Here is a 19,786-nt window from a genome sequence, read left to right as displayed (position 1 = left end):
GTCTTGCACACATGTCTGATTATTCCCTAAGGATAAACATCTCATTTTCTTTTTGCCCTGGCCTATTCGCGCCATACAGATTTTCACACTTCTCTCACAAGAAGCTTTGAATCCCTTAGCACGCCCATTTCTAAAAACCACTGATGTCTGCAGTAGTGAATCTAGGTGTATAAAATGACATTCTCTGGTTTTTTTGCATGTAGGATGTTTATAAAAACCCACATAGTACTATTTTTTTTTTTTTAACCTAAAGCTGGGATTGACAGGTGAGCTTTCCTAATCAGCTCTGCTAAGGTAGACTGCTCGGCCTAGCCAGCACCTGGGGTCTTCTAGAAACATGCCTCGTCTATCCTGTTCTGTTGGTCTAAAGGGGAATCTTTCAACACTTAGATGAAGACAAGCGCCTTCGCTTCCTAATTTAGCATGTGCATAGCTCTGTTCCCCTCTGCTCCTGCTGGTAGCATTTGCGGGGGGGCGCACAGCTTTTCAGGATGCAATGCAAAGTGTGACCAAGAGGTCTCTTTCCCTACTTCCTCTTCAGTCATTTTCTGACAGTTCACTCTGAGTGGATCTAGGTGCACCATTCATGGGGGTAAGATGACAGCAGATAGCAGTTTGCCCTAAAAAGTAGCTCTTTTAAAGAACAGGATGGGGCCTGACCAAACCCCTCCCCTGAATTTGTTCCAATTCTTCCATTTCTGGTTTGGGGCAGAAAGTGTGTAGGAGGGATGAAGACAGTGACTCAGCTACTTCTGGGTGGGTACCTCTTGTTGCAAACATGAGTTGACCATGAATTGTGGTTTTTCAATGCAGTTTCATTGACCACTTTATTTGTGGAGATTCATTCCTTGAGTCATGTGTTACATCTTCCCCTTTTTCTGTTTATGGGTAACTTCCTGGTATGTGGGAGGCACTGTGTGTCAGGGACCTTGGGCAGATGCTGTTTAAAATAGCCAAGTCCAATTTAGTTTTGTCCTTTATTGAACTGTGTTCCATCGCAGAGAAGTAATGCTCTCTCATCTCCACCCTGGGAACTGGGCCTCACCTATTCATTAGGAGTTAAGTACTTTTAACAGGTACGACACGGTGGTGGCTGTGGTAGCCTACGTGACCTGGGCCTTGTCTTAAGCTTATTGACTAGAAAATGTCTCCACTCAATCAAGAAATTGAAAAGTTTCCAAAGTGTACATATCAAGTATTAGAATTGCTTCCACTTACATAGATCATAAATTCTTAAACCTTTATTCACCATGTGTTAAACATTTGCTCTCTTAATGATATGATTCAAATAATTTCTGTCAATACATTTAAAAAAAATTCAGAGGTTCTACAAAATTTTTGACCAGTTCATCATAAATTTGTATATAGAATGAGTATAGGGTGCTGAGATTTTATTTTTACTCCATCAATCTAGTTAGTAGTAAATGAAGCAGTAAATTTTACCTTTCAAATGACCCTGAGATGATCAATCCATATACCTGTACCTACTGATTGTGGCAATCTCTAATATCAATTATCATTTACTCAAAATTCAACTCTATATTTGAAACACATGCTATTATTTATGTTTTTACAGAGATGTGAATTTTAAAAATCCTTTTTGGAATTCAGTCTGATTTAAATTTGAAGACTTCTGCCATCCCTATTAAGTATAAACTAGACTTTATCAGCCTCTCTCTCTCTCTCTCTCTCTCTCTCTCTCTCTCTCTCTCTCTCTCTCGTCTTATTTTCTCTCTTTATTCCACTCTTTCATTCTAGGTGGTTTCCTCTAATCTGTCTTCTAATTAAAATAATTCACATTCTTCAGTTGGGTTTAATCTACTGTTTAACTTGTGTGTTAACATGTTTTTTAAATCCAGTCTCAGTTAATATCAGTTCTGGGATTTATTTTTGTTTTTTGTTTTTTTTTTTTGTTTTAAGATTTGCTTGTTGTTTGTTTCCCCCACACACACAAATTCTTTTTCTTGCTTTATGGATTTTTTAAATACCTTTATCAGGATATATATTTTAAATGCATTGATTTAAAGTGTCTTTCACATTCATCTGTTATCTGGGGTTCCTGGAGTGTGAATTTGAATCTGCCAACTTTCTCCTATTTTCAGCTGTGTTATTTCCACTTGTGCTTTCTGATTGAACAACTGGGAGCTTCCCTTTTGTGGAATGTACTTTTCTGGGGACCCCCTGAGATGTGGAGTCCCTCCCGTGGTGTGCATTCTGGTGTGTGTCTGCAGACATAGGCACAGCTTCTGAGCTAATTTTCATGTGAATTGAGCTGCAGGCTTCTTTACCAGGTCGCCACTCGCTACAGGAGATTTTAGTTTCCTTTTCACTTCTGGAAACTTGGTATTTGCCTTCTTCACTTTTGAGACTGTTTATACATTTTTATAGCTCTTGATCTGTCTGGTCTTTACGGCATTTTTGGTCACATTGACCAAGTGTTTTCTTAATTTTTTTTGAAGATTTATTTATTTATTTATACAAGAACTGGGGCACAGGCCATTTGCGTGGGAGGTTGAGAGAATTCACCAGAGATAGAGTGGGGAACAGAACAGGCAGACTGACAGAAATACACTGCTGAGGGGAGCAGTGGGAGAGACAGGAGAGGTCTGCTGTGCCATGTGGGTTGTTCCCCGGCTGGCTGGGGGTTCGAACTTGTGCTGCAGAGGCTGTGGACAGCTTCATAGTTTGCGTCTACCTATATGTTTTAAAGGCAATCAAAACTCAACCCAAAGAGATAAGGTGGTAAAGAAATCTGACTTTTTTTTTTTGCCAGATATGGGTACTAGTACTTCATTAAAATTGTAAAAACACCAGCATAGAATTTTAAGATTTTTTTTTTTAAATGAACCTATTTTTTTTTTCAGATTTCATTTATTTATTTATACATTAACTGGGGTACAGGACAGATGTGCAGGGGAGTGAGAGGATTCACCAGAGACAGAGCGGGGAGCAGAACAGGCAGACTGATGAAATACATGGCTGAGGGGAGCAGCGGGTGCGGCAGGAGAGGTCTGCCATGCCATGTGGGACCCTCGCCAGCCAGCCAGGATCAAACTGGTGCTGCAGAGGCTGCGGACAGCTTTACAGCGCTGTGCTCAACCAACTGCGCCACCAGGGAGGGCCCTGTTTTCTCAATTTGCTTAACATCTTAACTGGCTACAGGTGGGAAAAACTATCTTGAGTTGCAATCTTTCTCTGTTGTGAGACCAGTTGTAACATTTTCTGATGTAAAAAACCAATCATTTAAAATGTTCTATTTCTTATAGAAACCCTTTCATTTAAACAAATCTAATCAGTAAATGTGCATTGCATGATTCAGAGTGTGTATGTGTGTATACAGTCACATGCGCATAGATATCTAATCTCTTTTCAAGATCGTGAAATTTGAGCTTGGAAAAATCACAAGGAAAGTGCTTATAAAGATTTTGTGTCAACGCACAATTCCCATGATTGTATGTAGTGTGTGTGTGTGTGTGTGTTTGTATATGGAGGCATCTTGTTCCTATTTCAGTATTGGGTGAAGATTCCAATTTACATTCTGTAAAAGGAAATTGGCAAATGAAGGTAGAAGGGGTGATTCTCAGGGGACCTGTGTCTTCTCATTCAAATGTAGTAATGGTGAATCTCTCAAGAAACATTAACTCATTAACTGAAAATTTTTCTCAATGCTTTTCATTTGCAGTAAGTTGAATAAAGTTTCACTAAACATCATTCATTCTATTTTAAAAATCACAGAATATAACATTGGGTTGAAGAGAATTTTGTTTTTATAATTCAACCATCACAGGAAGAATTGCTAGAGATTTATTACTAATTTCTATTCTTAGAGTTGATTGGGTAAAGGTGTAAAATCATAAGAGATTGCGCTTCACTGTATATTTCTCTTCATATTTTTAAAATACAATTTAAGAAGTGCTAGTGTATTAATATAGTAATATTAAAGCCACAAGTCAAAAAATACAAAGGTTAAGATTTTTATAATTCTATTTGGAAATCTCTAGTTTTCTCTGTCTGTATAGGTTATAATTTTAACTTTTCATTATTGTAACTTATTGCATTTAATAAACTAACCATTGGGACTAGCTTCAAATCTCAAGCAGCAATTTAGCAGATGGTTCATTTTATGGAGTGGAAATGTAGATTCTCATGATTGTAACTGTGCTTTTGGGGAAAGAGGAGAAAGGGTGGAGGGAAATATATTAGTTAGTAGCAATATTACCAGTAATATTTTGTCTGGTCAGTAGCACTATATTGCATCAGTTTGCAGAAATGAAGAACTTTATACATCCTTTATGGAAAATACTGGTATTACAGAAAACTTTTTTGGTTAGAAACTTTGCATGTTTTTAATGTAAAATGTCATTACTTTACTTCTTAAACATTATTTGACTCCTTAAGTTTTTCTCATCATCTGTTGTCTTGTATTTTATATATCAGAAACCTTTGCATGTGGAAGTTCCCAGACATGCCCTCTCGCTTCTAACCTCTTCACCTTTGCTCATGGCTTTGTGTCACTCCTTGGGAAGCTTAGCCCCCCTATTCCTAGTCTCAGGCTACCGGAGAGAAGTCTGTTTCCATGTTCCCTGTGGTGGTTGTCTCTGGAAAGACCAGGACAGGTCCTTATAGATCATGAGAAAATAGTTTAAAGCTGATGTTTTAGTCATTAAAATAGTTTATTTTTGCACTTTACATATTTTGCTTAATACAGTAGCAATTTGAGTTTTCCTCTACTCAGGATGTAAGAAAGAGAATAGTCAGACTTCTAAAATTTTATTTTCAAGCCCCATAGTTCTCTTGTCAGGTGTTTATTTTTATTTCCATATAGAATATAGTTTGGGGTCTCACTGGTGGCCTAGGGGTTCAGTCTCAGTGTTATCACTGCTATGGCTTGGGTTTGATCCTCAGCCAGGGAGCTGCCCACATGGCGCAGCAGACCTCTCCTGTCTCCCCACTGCTCCGCTCAGCAGTGGATTTCAGTGGATCTGCCTGTTGTGCTCCCCGCCCCGTCTCTGGTGAGTCCTCTCACCCCCCGTACCTTTGGCCTGTACCCCAGCTCTTCTATAAAAATAAATAAATATTTTTAAAAAATAGAATATAGTTTGTGGTCCTTTTAGGACTTATTTAGCATCAGTTCACTGTATATTACCTATTTCTGGTAAAGAGAATTTGTTTATTTAAACCAGTCTGAGTGTACTGAAAGCGTTTTCTTACATATGTGTTGGTTGTAACTGCATCTAATTGATGCTACTTAGTAAGTAGCACTCATTTTATCTATTCAGTAGTTATTACCTACCTGAGTCCCTACTGTGTGCCCCGCTAGACTAAATCCCGCTGTGTGTTCTAGACACTGGAAATACAATAATGGACAAACCAGACAACCTGTCTGCTTTCATGGTGATTCCATGATCATGGGAAGAAAGCAGGCAACCAAACAAGCGTGTTGTTGAATGATGAAGAGAAGCAAAATGGGGTGATGGGCATTACCATGGGGGTCCGGCCCAGGCCCGTGGATGGTCAGGGGAGTCGCTGTTCATAAAGGGACGTTTCAGCAGAGACCATTGGTAGTGAGGGCTGTCCAGATTCTTTTTCTAATGAGAGACCTAACTTGACGCATTTTCCTTTTTAAAATGTAGTGATATCAAAAAGGAGAAAGTGTTAAAGAGAAAATACAAGGCAAATAACCAAATAAATTGTGTGCTTTCAGGCCCTATTAATTACCGAAAATCAGTGTCAAAGTTATAACCCAAGACTAATGAATTGACAAATTATATTTTAATTAAGTTCCTATTCTACTTAAAGACTTATTAAGGGATCATGAATGACTGTTTTGTATATTTCAACATAAATATTTTATGAGCCTATGCAAATGTGGATTCCCTTTGTGAAAAGTACTTTTCACAATTTAAAATATAAGGACGTCTAAATAACCAAGCGAATCCATTTTTTATGCCCCCTTTCTGGTTTTCTTTTCACAATAAAATCATTACCAGGGAGCAAATACAGAAAAACAAATAAGAAGCGGCGACACACAGATGAACAGACGCCTCTGGGTACAGAAATCGCATCTCCCCAAGGCCTGCCCAGGGATCAGGATGCGAGATTTCTGCCCGGCAAGGCCTCTGCAGGAAGACTGGTTTGTGTGCTTTGGGGCACAGTCTGACGGTTTCTTGGCACAGTATTCTTTTGTTTTTCTTATAGCACATCAAGGCACCTATTACGACAGTCACATATTATAATCTTAGAACTAAGAAATCAACAGAATTGAATGGCAGGAGCCGCTGCACACTCGCACCTTCCTTTGTGTGTTCTGAGGCCTCTTCATCCATCACGCCCGCTGGGTGTTGCAATTTGTTAGGTGCGGTGGAAGGTGCTGGTGATAGAGGCCTTCGTGCAGCGTGTGCAATTCATCACAAGGGGAATGAAGTAAAAAGTGACTTGGAATAGTGCAGCATCACCTGTGTTTTGGAAACGGTAGCTCTAAAAGCCTCACCCCAGCGGGAGCCACGTCATTAGCAGAGGAAACTGTGGCTGGAGGAATCAAGTGGGTGTCAGTCATGATGTCAGAGATCTATAGTTTGTGTTCTTAATTAATGGACCTATTTGAATCATGCATTTTGCTTTTTCATATTATTTTTCCAGCACAAGCATTTCCTCTGTTTCTTAATGCAACTCGCAGGAGAATTTCGTGGCAGATGGGGTACTGCCATGAAATTTGTGTTTATTTTTAATTTGTGTTTATTGAAAGAGTCATGGGGTATTTAAAAGACATTAGAATATGTAACTTCAGTCTAGTTTTTAAGGAAAATGAGATCAAGTCCAGCTTCTGACTCAGCAAGAGCCCCCATTGTCACGGTGCCGTCGTCTGGACCTGAGATGGTCGGTTTTTCTCTCATCCTTTGTGTGTTTTTGAAGATGCGTTGATTCCTGCGGGCCAGAGCGGGGTGCAGGCCGGGGTGCAGGGGTGAGGAGTCTCCCCGCACCGTGTCAGCGCGGCAGCCGCGCGGCGGGGACGGTGTGGCCAGGCGGGGGCCCCGTGTCCGCCCCGAGGACCCCGCGGCGGCTCGTCCCGGGGGAGCCGGGCCCCTCCCCAGCCCCGGGGCCCCCAGTCCTGGGGCCAGTTTTGGTGGACGAGACCTGACAGCAGCTCAGGGCGCGGAGACAAGCCGGCCCGGCCTTGGGCCCAGGGGGAGACTCTCTCAGGTCCTGGGGTGCGCGGTGGCACGCGCCCGGCCCCCCGCGACCCGGGGTCCCCCCTCCGTGCTCTGCCGAGACAGACACCCCAGGAACGCGGCCTCCCGGCCGGGCGGTGCCCCCCGCGGCCTGGCCGCCCCGTCCTGCGGCTCGCGGGGCTCTGGCCTCTGCGGGGTGCTGGCCTCTGCGGGGTGCTGGCCTCTGCGGGTGGACACCGAGGCCCGGGGGCGCGGGCGGCTCGGGCGGGACCGGCGTGGGGGGGGGTGCGGTTTGCTCTGAGGGCGCGTCGAGTGTTCGGGTGGCGGGGGACGGGCCCTGGGGCTGGACAGCGCACCCCAGGAGCGTCCCTCCGTGCGGCCGCACCCCGCTGCCCACGCCGCCTCCTCGCCTCCCCGGCTGACCGTCGAGGTGACGCGGGTGCGGGCGGCGCGGGGCCTGGGTGCAGGTCCAGACCCTGCAGTGCAGGTTTCCCTGCGTGCGCCCCCCCGAACCCCGCAGCCCCCCACCGGGCTCCATTGCCCGCTCCTTGCCCCCCACCTGCACCCCCACCCGCACCCCACCTGCGCCCCACCTGCGCCCCACCCTCCCCTCCGGTCCCTGACTCCTGACTCCGCCGTCGGGGGTCACGGGCTGGCTTTGTCCGACCCGGGGCTGGTGTCTCCCCCCCCCCCACGCCAGCAGCGCCCCCGGGGTGTCTCCCCCTGACCTGCTTCCCGCGCGCGCAGCTTCATCTCCAGCCCCGTCCAGCCGCAGGCCCCCCGCTCCTGTGCGGACTCCCCGTTTCAGAGGTTTCCAGGACGCGTCCCATTCACTGCACCAGTTCCCACCACGCCTCTTGTTATTTTTTTATATATTTTTTTTATTTTTATATTCCCCATACAATTGCAACCCCCTTCTTTTGACCCCAATCCCTCCTTCCCCCGTAGAGTGTCTCCAGTTCATAGTTGTTTGTTGATTTTGATTTTCACTTTCTTATAGTTATTCTTTTCCTGGTCCCTTATTTAGGTTTTCTAGATTCCTGCTATGAGTGAGACCATCCGGTATTTTTCTTTTTCTTTCTGGCTTATTTCCCTGAGCATGATCCCTTCCAGCGCCATCCATGATGAGACTCAACAAAAAGAAAGAAAATAACCCAGTCAAAAAATGGGCAGAAGAGCTAAAAAGAAACCTCTCCAAAGAGGAAATGCACATGGCCCACAGGCCTAGGGAAAAATGTTGGACGCCTCTTATTTTTAATCTGCTTTCCTTGGTCTTACTCTGCGTGAACCGGGTTAAAGGGCGGCCTGTTCTCCCCCCTGGGAGCCTCGAAGAGGGGGCGCCCCCCTGAGCAGGCCTGGGGAGCTGTTTGGAGGAGCAGAGGCGCCTGTTGAGGATCCCCGTGCCCTGTGCAGGTGCTGACCAGGTGCTGGACACACAGCATCAAAACCCCTGCCCTGAATCGCTTGAGTCATTGAATATGAAATCAGATTTTTTAGAAAACAGACATTTTGGTTGCCTGAGATTATTAGAAAAATCTGATAAAATATCTTGTTTTTTTTGGATTAAACTTCCTTTCTGCCCTATAAAAAGATGGGTTTTTGAGGAAAGTAATCTAAAGACAATAATTTTTATCAATCACGTTAATAACTATAAAATCTAAATTTGTCCTCTCAGTATTCTGATCTGAGTGGGTTCCTTCCAAATTTCATTTTTAATAGTTGCATAAAACTGAGCAAAATTCTTGCTATATTTGGTTTAAAATGATTTTGAGGATCAGCATGTGCCAGTAGCATTTACAAAGTCTAAACAACTTTCATCACATCTATTATATTCTTTAGTTTCTGCTGGGATTTGCTGCTTAAAGGAAAGTGGGAACAATGTAACTCACATTATTCTGATAATTAACATCTGTGAAGGACAAGCTTCTGCATAAATTTTCTCATAATGGGAGGAAGCACAGAGAAACAGCATCATGTGCTGTGATTTTAATTTTAATATTGAAATGCTTTCCTCTGAGGAACTGGATCTCTAGCTTGTGCACATAAAATCAAACCTTTAATTTAAAAAAAAAAATCTTTTTGGCTCAAATAAATACAGAAGATGATTGCAAATAATCTATTTTGTTAGATGATATTCTTCTTTTTACACTTGAAGATCAGTGATGAGTGATTGTATTCTAATCACTTTTCAAATAATTCCTCCACTTATTTTTTAAAACTATTTTGTATAATTTACAAAGTGAAGATTTAATCAACATTGGAAAGAAGCTGTGACCCGTTTGATTTTTATCATTTCATCCAGTTCCTTTTTCTAGAACTTTCTCAACATAATCAGCCATAGGCTTAAGGTTTCACATTTCTCCCTCCAAAGCTAATGCTAACATGTTGATTCGCTCATGAGCCCCCCCAAAAGTGCGTTCTACAGCCTTCCCTCTACAACTGCCAAAACTAATTAGCCTTGCTTAGTTGCCTGCCGGGGTCCTGCTGCCACCCTCCCAGAGGGCGGGGAAGGTGGACTTCTAGACAGAGACAGGCCTCCCAGGGTGAGCCGGCGATGGGCTTCCTCTCCTCACCCAGCACCACTAGATCCCAGCACCAACCCTGATCCCCACTTTTGATATCTGGAGCTTTTCTATCCCCTTGTCTTGAGGACTGGACTGGTTGGTGGTTTTTCTGTGACTGGCACATTCTCTCTTCTTTTAAAACAGTGATAATTATTTTTAAATTATTAAGAAATAATGTTTTCATTACATTAGTTTTAGTCTTACTGATATTTTTAAGTTCTGATACAACCTTATTGCTGTCCTTTTAAAAAATATGGTGAAATACACATAACATAAAATTTAATATTTTAACTATTTTTAAGGGTTCAGTTTAGTAAGGTGTAAGGGAAGCCACTTTTAACCCTCCCCTCTTGGGCCTTTTAGCTGAACCTGAGAATTAAGTTGACATGAGGCCAGATTAACAGGACGAATGCATGCAAACTTACATAAATTTTATGTGGTGTGGGGGACCCTCCTAAGGAACAGGCACCCCTTCTTTCATTAAGGAACATGAATTAAAATGATGAGTGCCAGGCAGATTCACAGGAGAGAGAAAAGATTGATTTTAGATGCACACAGGTGAGTCACACGTCATGGAGAGAAAACCTCAAGGAGGCGATTAGACCCAGGGACTCACAGGCCTTTTCAGCAAAGGGCGCTAAAGCCGAATAAAGACTCAGCCAAGGAGCAGGGCCTGGCCTTTGAGGAGGGAGCAGTGCTGGCAGGGGTGGAGATGTACGGTGACTGAGGTGGTTTAGTCCATTGCTATGAAGACTCAGACTCAGGCATCTCAGGGGATGAGAGTTTTCTCCAGAATCGTGCTCTTTGTGGCGTGAGAGAGGGAGACATCTTTATGAATGGAAATTTCCTTTACGAAAGGGAAATTTATGCCCTACTTTTAGACAAGGAGGGACGAGCAGAGTTCCTCCTGTATTTGATGTTTCTTAATTGCTTCAGCTCAAAATAATCCTGAGTCACGGTGGCATATTTGAGGGAGGCATGTTCTCATTTCTCCTACACTACTGGTATTATCAGCTCTAAATGTTAAAAAAATGGGGGAATGGTTAGGTCAATTATATTATACCCACTTGAAATGTTTAGTAGCCATTGGAAAGGGTGAGTAAGAAAACTGAGCCTGGTAACTTATTTAGAAATTCAAATACCCAGGAAAAAAGTTATTTTTAAACCCTGTGTGCAACTATGATGCGTTCCATAATGAAAGCAAACATAAAAGGCTATAAAATCTTTAAAATGGCATAAGCTGTCTTAGGCCCGTTGGGTTTTCTACGTCTGTGATTTTCCAGGTGTTCCGTGCAATGTCTCTCGACCCCGTGCAGATGCGTGTGTGTTTGTACCCAGCTTCCACTTCACCCTTCAAATCTTGTAATTCCTATCCCTACTAACAGTCAGAATTGTTGGATTTTTTTTTTAATTTAATAGTTATGCAAAGTATCCAGCTATGTAGGCCTCACGATGTTTGGCTTGCTACCAGCCTTTGCCGAAAATACCTTCAAGCAACTGTATGGTATCAGAGCTGATGTTCTATTTCCATGCTGTCCTTTCTCCTATTATCATTTGGGTGTAAACTCGTGACAGATTGAAGTTCAGGAGTTGTGATTTCATGGCAAGGTGATGTGATAAATGCTTATTATCACGCTCTAACATTAATCCAAAGTTTAGTTTTTTAGTTCTAATATAATACTCAGTAACATGTTTCGAACTGAGAGGAATTTTCTTGGTTTACATAAAAGGTTAAATACCCATTATTTTGATGTAAGTTAAAATCAGTTTAAAGAATAATTTAAATACGTGCATTTTTCCTATATATGCTGATATTATTCAGCTTTCTTTCAAGGATTTGCCCCATGCCTATTAGGTTCCTTTTTAGCATTCTCCCATTTCCTTCCATTGTTTGATGCTGGGAATAAATTAGACCAGCATAAGCTCTATCATTATTTTCATTATCCAACTCTATTTTTTCTGATGATGAATATACTTTAGAAATAACTTATAATAAAACAGTGTTTCATCAGTCATTCCTATGTGATTTAATATGCAAAGTAGGCATGAAGTATTTAAAAAGAGGCTCTTTACATTGGATTTTACTCTGCTTGCCATTTGTCATCCTCTCATAATTGTTTTTAAAGCAAATCTCAGTTCTAAACTGAAGATACAATATAAGCTGGTCTTCCTGCTTCCTCATTTTACTGCTATTTGTAAGTTAGTACCAGACAACAAAGTACTGGCTCTGTCATTAGACTGTATTAGAAAATCATTCATTAATATACACCTTGAAGCATATGAAAATAAATGAATTAACAAAGCACCAATTAGAGTATCTGTAAATAATTTGATTAGCCATAAGTATATTTAAATAATGCATTTAACTATATATATATATATATATATATATATATATGGCATACACTTGACAGTCAAGAAAATTTCTGAAATTCTATACTAAGCAGTGAATCTGGATGGTTGCTTTTGCTGTTGTGGCTCAGCCGGCCATGCCCACAGTGGAGTGCTGCCCGCAGGTGCTGGACACTAAGGAGAGAAACTCGCATGGGCCTATAATCTTCCATTGGGCAGATTTCAACAAAAAATAATACACTGCCCCTTTCAATTCTTTTAAGGTCTTCTGTTACAAGTTTTAAATAAAAAGTAGCATACTATTTAATGAAGCTTATCTTTATTAAACTATGTTTTCCGGGCCTCCCCTGGTGGCACAGCGGTTGAGCGCTGGGCTGCAAAGCTGCCCGCAGCCTCTGCAGTGCCGGTTCGATCCCCGGCCACCAGCAAGGGTCCCACATGGCGCGCAGACCTCTCCTGCCGCCCGCTGCTCCCCTCGGCGGTGTCCTTCGGTCCTTCTGCCTGCTCTGCTCCCCGCTCTGGCTCTGGTGAATCCTCTCACCCTCCCGTGCTTCTGACTGTACCCAGTGCTTGTATAAATAAATAAATAAATCCTTAAAAAAAAAAAAACCATCTTTTCATCCAATTTGAGAAAAGTTAATTAAAAATAACGTATACTTTTTCTTCTTCTCTTCACCTTGGTTTGGCTCAGTTGTACATCCTACATCCTCTTCTGTTCTTTTGCTTTATTGTTGAATTCTTTCCTTTTTTAAAAATTTATTTATGCATACAAGAGCTGGGGTACAGGCCAGTGGGGCAGGGTGGGGATGGTGATAAGAAGACTCACCAGAGACAGAGTGGGGAGCAGAACAGGTGGATCCACTGAAACCCACTGCTGAGGGGAGCAGCGGGGAGACAGGAGAGGTCTGTTGTGCTATGTGGGTAGCTCCCTGGCCGGGAATCAAACTCATCATAGTGCTGAGACTTAACCCCTTGCGCCACCAGGGAGTCCCCTGAATTCTTTCCTTTTTTTTTAAATCTAGAATGTCGTCATAGTTTTGCGTTGTTGGCGTTGAAACGGTGATTTCTTATATCTTGTCCATTTTAGCATTGTCTGTAATGGGAAGGCTAGTTCAGAACCAGCAGCTCTATCTGGGTGGAAGCAGAGGTCCCGTGTGTCAGTATTATTGTTATTTGTACACAGTTTACCTCTTTGCGTGTTGGCAATTCCTTGTGGTAAAACAACTGTAGAGTCTTTGTCTTTACTGTAGGATCATCAAGCTGATTCGATCCCAGAGCCAGAGTTCAATAGGAGGTGATAGAGAGCCACGAAGCTGTGCAGGCAGCTGTTCAGTTCTCCAATGAACATTTGAAAACCACCCAAATATCTACAATTGGATAATAATTAACTAAGCTATAATGCACTCATTTGAAAAGATACTATAAATTTCAGACTTGCAGCATGGTGATATGATACAGTGCTAAGCTAAAAACCAAAGAAAATTTGGATAAAAGAAGGTATGCCCCCAAATCAAAACTATATAAAACACATCCAAATGTCAGAACAGCCAGCAGGAATTACCCTAGTTTGCAAAATTGATTGTGTCATTATGAAAAGCCAGGATCATTTTTTGGAGGAGGAGGGATTTCCTATTAGGTAAAGTTCATTAATTATATAATTTTAAAAAGCTTTACTTTGAAGGGAAACTATATAATAAAAATTTCAATATAGACAGTTTTAGATGCTAGATGTAGGTATCGGTCTGTGCAATCTGCTCTGATCATCATCCGGTTAACTAGGCGTTCGCGTGGCTTTTGTTGTGTCAGGAAACCGTGTCCTGCTGTCACCTGGAGTGTCTCTAGCCCCAGATCGCTGCCGTGATGCCACACACACAGCCTAGCCTGTCTCTGGGGTGGAGGACTTTTACCTATATGATGTGCTTAGCGTCACTGAAATTATTTTCCTGAATTACATGTTTACAGTTTAATAGAAAGGTGTTAATTTACCTCCTATTGCTAAAATTAATTGCCAGTTTGCTTCTTTCAATCTTTGCATTTTAATTTACATGTTATCATACACTACCTGATGTTTCCTATCCGGCTTTTTACTAAATATCCCATTATGATTATTTCCCACTACCAGTAATGATCGAGTCCCCGTGTTAACATCTGTGCCCTCGAGATAGCAGATGCCAAGGCAGGAATGAGCCTGCAGGAAACGTGAGAAGGACACACCTGGGTGGCAGGGAGGGAGTGAGGGACGGGGAGCCACCAGACCCCGATGCAGGCCTGACCCCAAGTGAAGGAGAGTGGGAAGGAGGGATGTTGGAAGGGACCCCACAGGTGCAGGAAGGGGCTGCCCACTGTCCCTGCCTCCCTCGGGCGTTGGCTGGGCTCCGCCCACGGGGAGCCTGGCCTCTGTTGGAAGGCAACATGGATTGCAGGGAGCAGCCGATGCGTCCAGTGATCAGTCACATCCCCTGTGGCCCGAGACCTGAGACGCATGTTCTCGTGGCATCCACACTGGGACAGTCACTCCTAACACTGCATCGTAGTCCATCGTAAAGCTCAGTTGTAGGAAACCAAATGCTTTTGAGTGAACCAGATGACGAGGCTCCTCTGCGGACACTTGTTCTTGTATGTCCAAAGCCACATGGGCTTTGACTCATAAGTGTCTCTGCAGGTCGACCTTTTATCTTCAGCGCCAAGACTCTGGTACTAACTCCATGGCCATTTTTGCTTTAACTTTTAGACTCTCCCATGTCCACTGTGTCCACCCAGCCCCTCCTCTGCTGTGTCCTGCAGAGACCTGCACACAAAGCATCATAATTACCTACCAGACCTCTTTCAAGCCCACATGCTGTTTGGATGGTGCAAAATTTTTCTGTAGTGCTTCAGTTCACTGCATACCCCCTGCTGCTATCCGTGTCCTCCACTGGCCGTCCTGTCCCTCTGTGCTGGCCCCCGACACCCTGCCCTGCACTCCACTCCACTTACTCACATGAACCTCCCCTGACCACTTTTGGTTTATACACAAACCATGTTTCTTCCCAACAAAGACTTGTGTGTGCATTTCCTAGTTATAGAATGTTCTTGTTCTCTCTCTTCGTCATAGTTTATGCAAACCTCTCAGACCACAGCTAACAGCCACTCATTCCTTGAAACCAGTGATGAAGCCCAAGGCCTTCTCAGCCACGAGCCTGTGCAGTCACTTTCAGAGCATTTATCATAGCGTGACCTTCCCGGTCATTTTCATAAGGACCAGCAACAACAACCCTACCATACTTGGTGCCTAAGAACAGCTTCTGTTTCTCTTTGCTCACCAACAATTCCGTGCAATTACAGCAGAACTTAGAATAAAATATTTATTATTAGCTAAAAAATTTGGGCTCGGCGTAAAGGTGGAAACTAAGACATAGATATGGGAACAGGCGTACCTGTAAGAATGGAGGTGGACCCCAGTGTGCGAAGGGAAGAAACAGTCCAAGCGGAACACTGACATCTGCCTTCACTTGGGGATGTCAGCACCTTCTTGGATGCTAGTTCTGTGCACATATGAAGATTCACAAGGCGTTCCCGATCACCTGAACTGAGGACGTGACTTGGGAAGGAGCTGAAGATGAGATAGACAGAGGGCGAAGCCTGGCCATGAGTATTGAGTAGTTTGAAGTCCACATCAAAAGCTGTTGAGAAGCACCGGAGGACTTAAGGAGAGGAGACTAAAGCAGTTTGCCTTTTAGAAATAACTTGCCATAGGAGAGAGTGGAGGGACATAGTCAACAGACTCCAAGAAAACAGATGCCAACCAAGAATACTCTATCCCGCAAAGCTCTCCTTCCTCTATGAAGAAAGAATAAGGACCTTTCCAGACAAACAGAAACTCTGGAATTTCATTACGACTAAACCCCCACTCCAAAAAATACTACAAGGAATCCTAAAGCCAGAACCTCAGAGGGACGAATAACAACGAAAGAAGGCCAAAAAAAAAAAAAAAAAGTTATTGAAAGAATAAATAAATAAAATCAAAGGAAAGACAAACACAATGGCAAATACCGATGCTAACATATCAATATTAACTCTAAATGTAAATGGACTAAACTCTTCAATAAAAAGACACAGAGTTGCAGCCTGGATTAAGAAACAAAACCCAACCTTTTGCTGTCTCCAGGAAACACATTTAGCTACAAAAGATAAAAATAGGCTCAAAGTTAAAGGATGGAAAACAATCCTACAAGCAAATGGACCAAAAAAGAAAGCAGGAACAGCTATACTTATATCAGATAAAACAGACTTCAAACTCAAAAAAATAAAAAGAGACCCCAATGGTCACTACACTATGATCAAGGGGACAATACTTCAAGAAGAAATAACACTCATTAACATATACTCACCAAACGAAGGAGCACCAAAATATATCAGACAACTGTTGTCCTCTCTGAAAACAGACATCAGAGAAAACACATACGTAGTGGGAGACTTCAACACACCACTATCAACAATGGATAGATCAACAAGACAAAAAATAAGTAAAGAAACTAAAGCTCTAAATAAGGACCTAGAGCATTTGGGCTTAACAGACATCTATAGAACACTAAACCCCCAAAAAATGGAGTACACATTTTTCTCAAGCGCACACGGATCATTCTCCAGGATCAATCACATACTGGGGCACAAGACAAACATCAACAGATACACCAAGATTGAAATCATACCAACCATCTTTTGTGACCATGAAGGCATCAAACTAGAAATAAACCATAAAAAGAAGGCAAGGAACTATCCTACCTCATGGAGATTAAAATCCACACTACTGGAAGACCACTGGACTAATGAGGAGATCAAAGAAGAAATTAAAAAGTTCTTTGAATTGAATGACAAGGAGGACACCAATATCCTAAATGAATGGGATGCAGCAAAAGCAGTAATAAGAGGAAAATATATAGCAATAGAAGCTCACATCAAGAAACAAGAAAGAACTCAAAGAAACAACCTAATCTCGAAGCTAAAGATCTAGAAAAAGAACAACAAAAAAACCCCAAAACCAGTAGAAGAAAAGAAATAATAAAAACCAAAGCAGAAATAAATGAAATTGAAACTAAAAATACAATCCAAAAGATCAATGAAACCAAGAGCTGGTTCTTTGAAAAAATCAATAAAATAGACAAACCCCTAGCCAGACTCACAAAGGAAAAAAGGGAGAAAGCACAAATAAACAGGATCACAAATGAAAGAGGAGAAATCACAACGGACACAGCAGAAATCAAAAGAATAATCAGTAACTACTATGAACTATTATATGGAAACAAGTTCAACAATCTAGAGGAGATGGACAAATTCCTACAACTCTACAATCACCCAAAGCTAGATAAAGAAGAAACAGAACACCTAAACAGACCAATTACAAGCAGTGAAATTGAAATGGTAATCAAAAACCTCCCCAAAAACAAAAGCCCAGGACCTGATGGATTTACAAATGAATTCTACCAAACATTCAGAGACAAATTAGTGCCTATCCTTTACAAACTCTTCCAAAAAATTGAGAAGGAAGGGACAATACCAAACACGTTCTACGAAGCCAACATTACACTAATACCAAAACCGAACAAGGACAACACAAAAAAGGAAAACTACAGGCCAATCTCCCTAATGAACACTGATGCAAAAATCCTCAATAAAATTTTAGCTATCAGAATCCAATAATGTATCCATAAGACAATTCACCACGACCAAGTAGGATTCATTCCAGGGACACAAGGATGGTTTAACATCCGAAAATCAATCAACGTTATCCAACACATCAACAAGAAGAAATATAAAAACCATATGATAATATCAATAGATGCTGAGAAAGCTTTTGACAAAGTGCAACACCCATTCATGATAAAAGCCCTTGAAATTCTTGGGGTACAAGGAACATACCTCAACATCATAAAGGCCATCTATGACAAGCCAACAGCCAGTATCATTCTCAGTGGTGAAAAGCTGAAAGCAATTCCATTAAGATCTGGAACAAGACAAGGATGTCCACTCTCACCACTGCTTTTCAATATAATACTGGAAGTCCTAGCCAGAGCAATAAGACAAGAGAAAGACATCCAAGGAATCCAAAAAGGAAAAGAAGAAGTCAAACTATCACTATTTGCAGATGATATGTTATTATACATAGAGAACCCCAAAAACTCCACAGAAAAGCTAATTCAACTCATCAATCAGTTCAGTAAAGTGGCAGGATACAAAATCAACAAGCAAAAGTCAGTAGCCTTCCTATACACAAACAATAAATCTGAAGAAGAAGAAATCAAAAAAACCATCCCTTTTATTATTGAAACAAAAAAAATCAAATATTTGGGAATAAATCTAACAAAAGAGGTAAAGGACCTATACAAAGAAAACTATAAAACACTGTTAAAAGAAATAGAAGAAGACACAAAGAAATGGAAAGACATCCCCTGCTCATGGATTGGAAGAATAAACATTATTAAAATGGCCATCCTTCCAAAAGCAATCTACAGATTCAATGCTATTCCAATCAAAATTTCAATGTCATTCTTCAAAGAAATAGAACAATTATTGATGAAATTCATATGGAATCACAAAAAACCCCAAATAGCCAAAGCTCTCCTGAAAAAAAAAGAAGGGAATGGAGGCATCACACTCCCAGACTTCAAACTATACTACAAAGCCATAATCATCAAAACTGCATGGTATTGGAACAAGAACAGTCATACAGACCAATGGAATTGAATAGAAAATCCAGAAATAAACCCACAGATTTATGGTCAACTAATCTTTGACAAAGGAGCAAAGACTATGCATTGGAGCAAAGAAAGTTTGTTCAATAAATGGTGCTGGGAAAACTGGGTCGCTGCATGCAAAAGAATGAAGCTTGACCACTACCTCACACCATACACAAAAATCAACTCAAAATGGATTAAAGAACTAGACATAAGACCTGAAACCATAAAATACATAGAAGGAAATATAGGTGAGACACTATGTGATTTGCATATCAAAGATATCTTTACAGACACATCACCCAAAGCAGTGATAGTGAAGGCAAAGATAAACAGCTGGGACTCCATCAAATTAAAGAGCTTCTGCACAGCAAAAGAGACAATAACAAAAACAAAGAGAAACCCCACCAACTGGGAGAACATTTTTGCACACAACACTAATGATAAAGGACTGATCACAAAAATCTGCAAAGAGCTGATGAGACTCAACAACAACAAAGAAAATAATCCAGTCAAAAAATGGGCAGAAGAGCTAAAAAGAAACTTCTTTGAAGAAGAAATGCAAATGGCCAACAGGCATATGAAAAAATGTTCAACATCACTTGACATCAGGGAAATGCAAATCAAAACTACCATGAGATACCATCTCACACCAGTGAGAATGGCACATATTAAAAAAACTAGCAACAACAAATGTTGGCGAGGGTGTGGAGAAAAAGGAACTCTCCTGCACTGTTGGTGGGAGTGCAAACTGGTCCAACCACTATGGAGAGCTGTGTGGAGATTTCTGGACCTACTAAACATAGAGCTTCCATAGGATCCAGCAATTCCACTCCTAGGTGTTTACCCAGAGGACACAGAAACATCAACTCCAAAGAGCACCTGCACCCCTATGTTTATAGCAGCACTGTTTACAATAGCTAAGCTTTGGAATCAACCCCAATGCCCAAAAACAGATGACTGGATCAAGAAGATGTGGTACATGTAC

General features: G+C 41.7%; 1 protein-coding gene across 1 annotated transcript in view; it reads left to right on the top strand.

Annotated features, from left to right (window-relative positions):
• Positions 1–19,786, top strand: part of PACRG (parkin coregulated) — a gene marked incomplete at both ends in the record, with an annotated part of 405,213 nt that overhangs the window by 71,140 nt on the left and 314,287 nt on the right. The window lies entirely within an intron of this gene.

Source organism: Talpa europaea (assembly GCF_964194135.1).
Source record: "Talpa europaea genome assembly, chromosome: 2".
Taxonomy (NCBI): Eukaryota; Metazoa; Chordata; class Mammalia; order Eulipotyphla; family Talpidae; genus Talpa; species Talpa europaea.
Note: the sequence above shows the minus strand (reverse complement) of the source record. Positions and strands in the feature narration are given on the sequence as shown.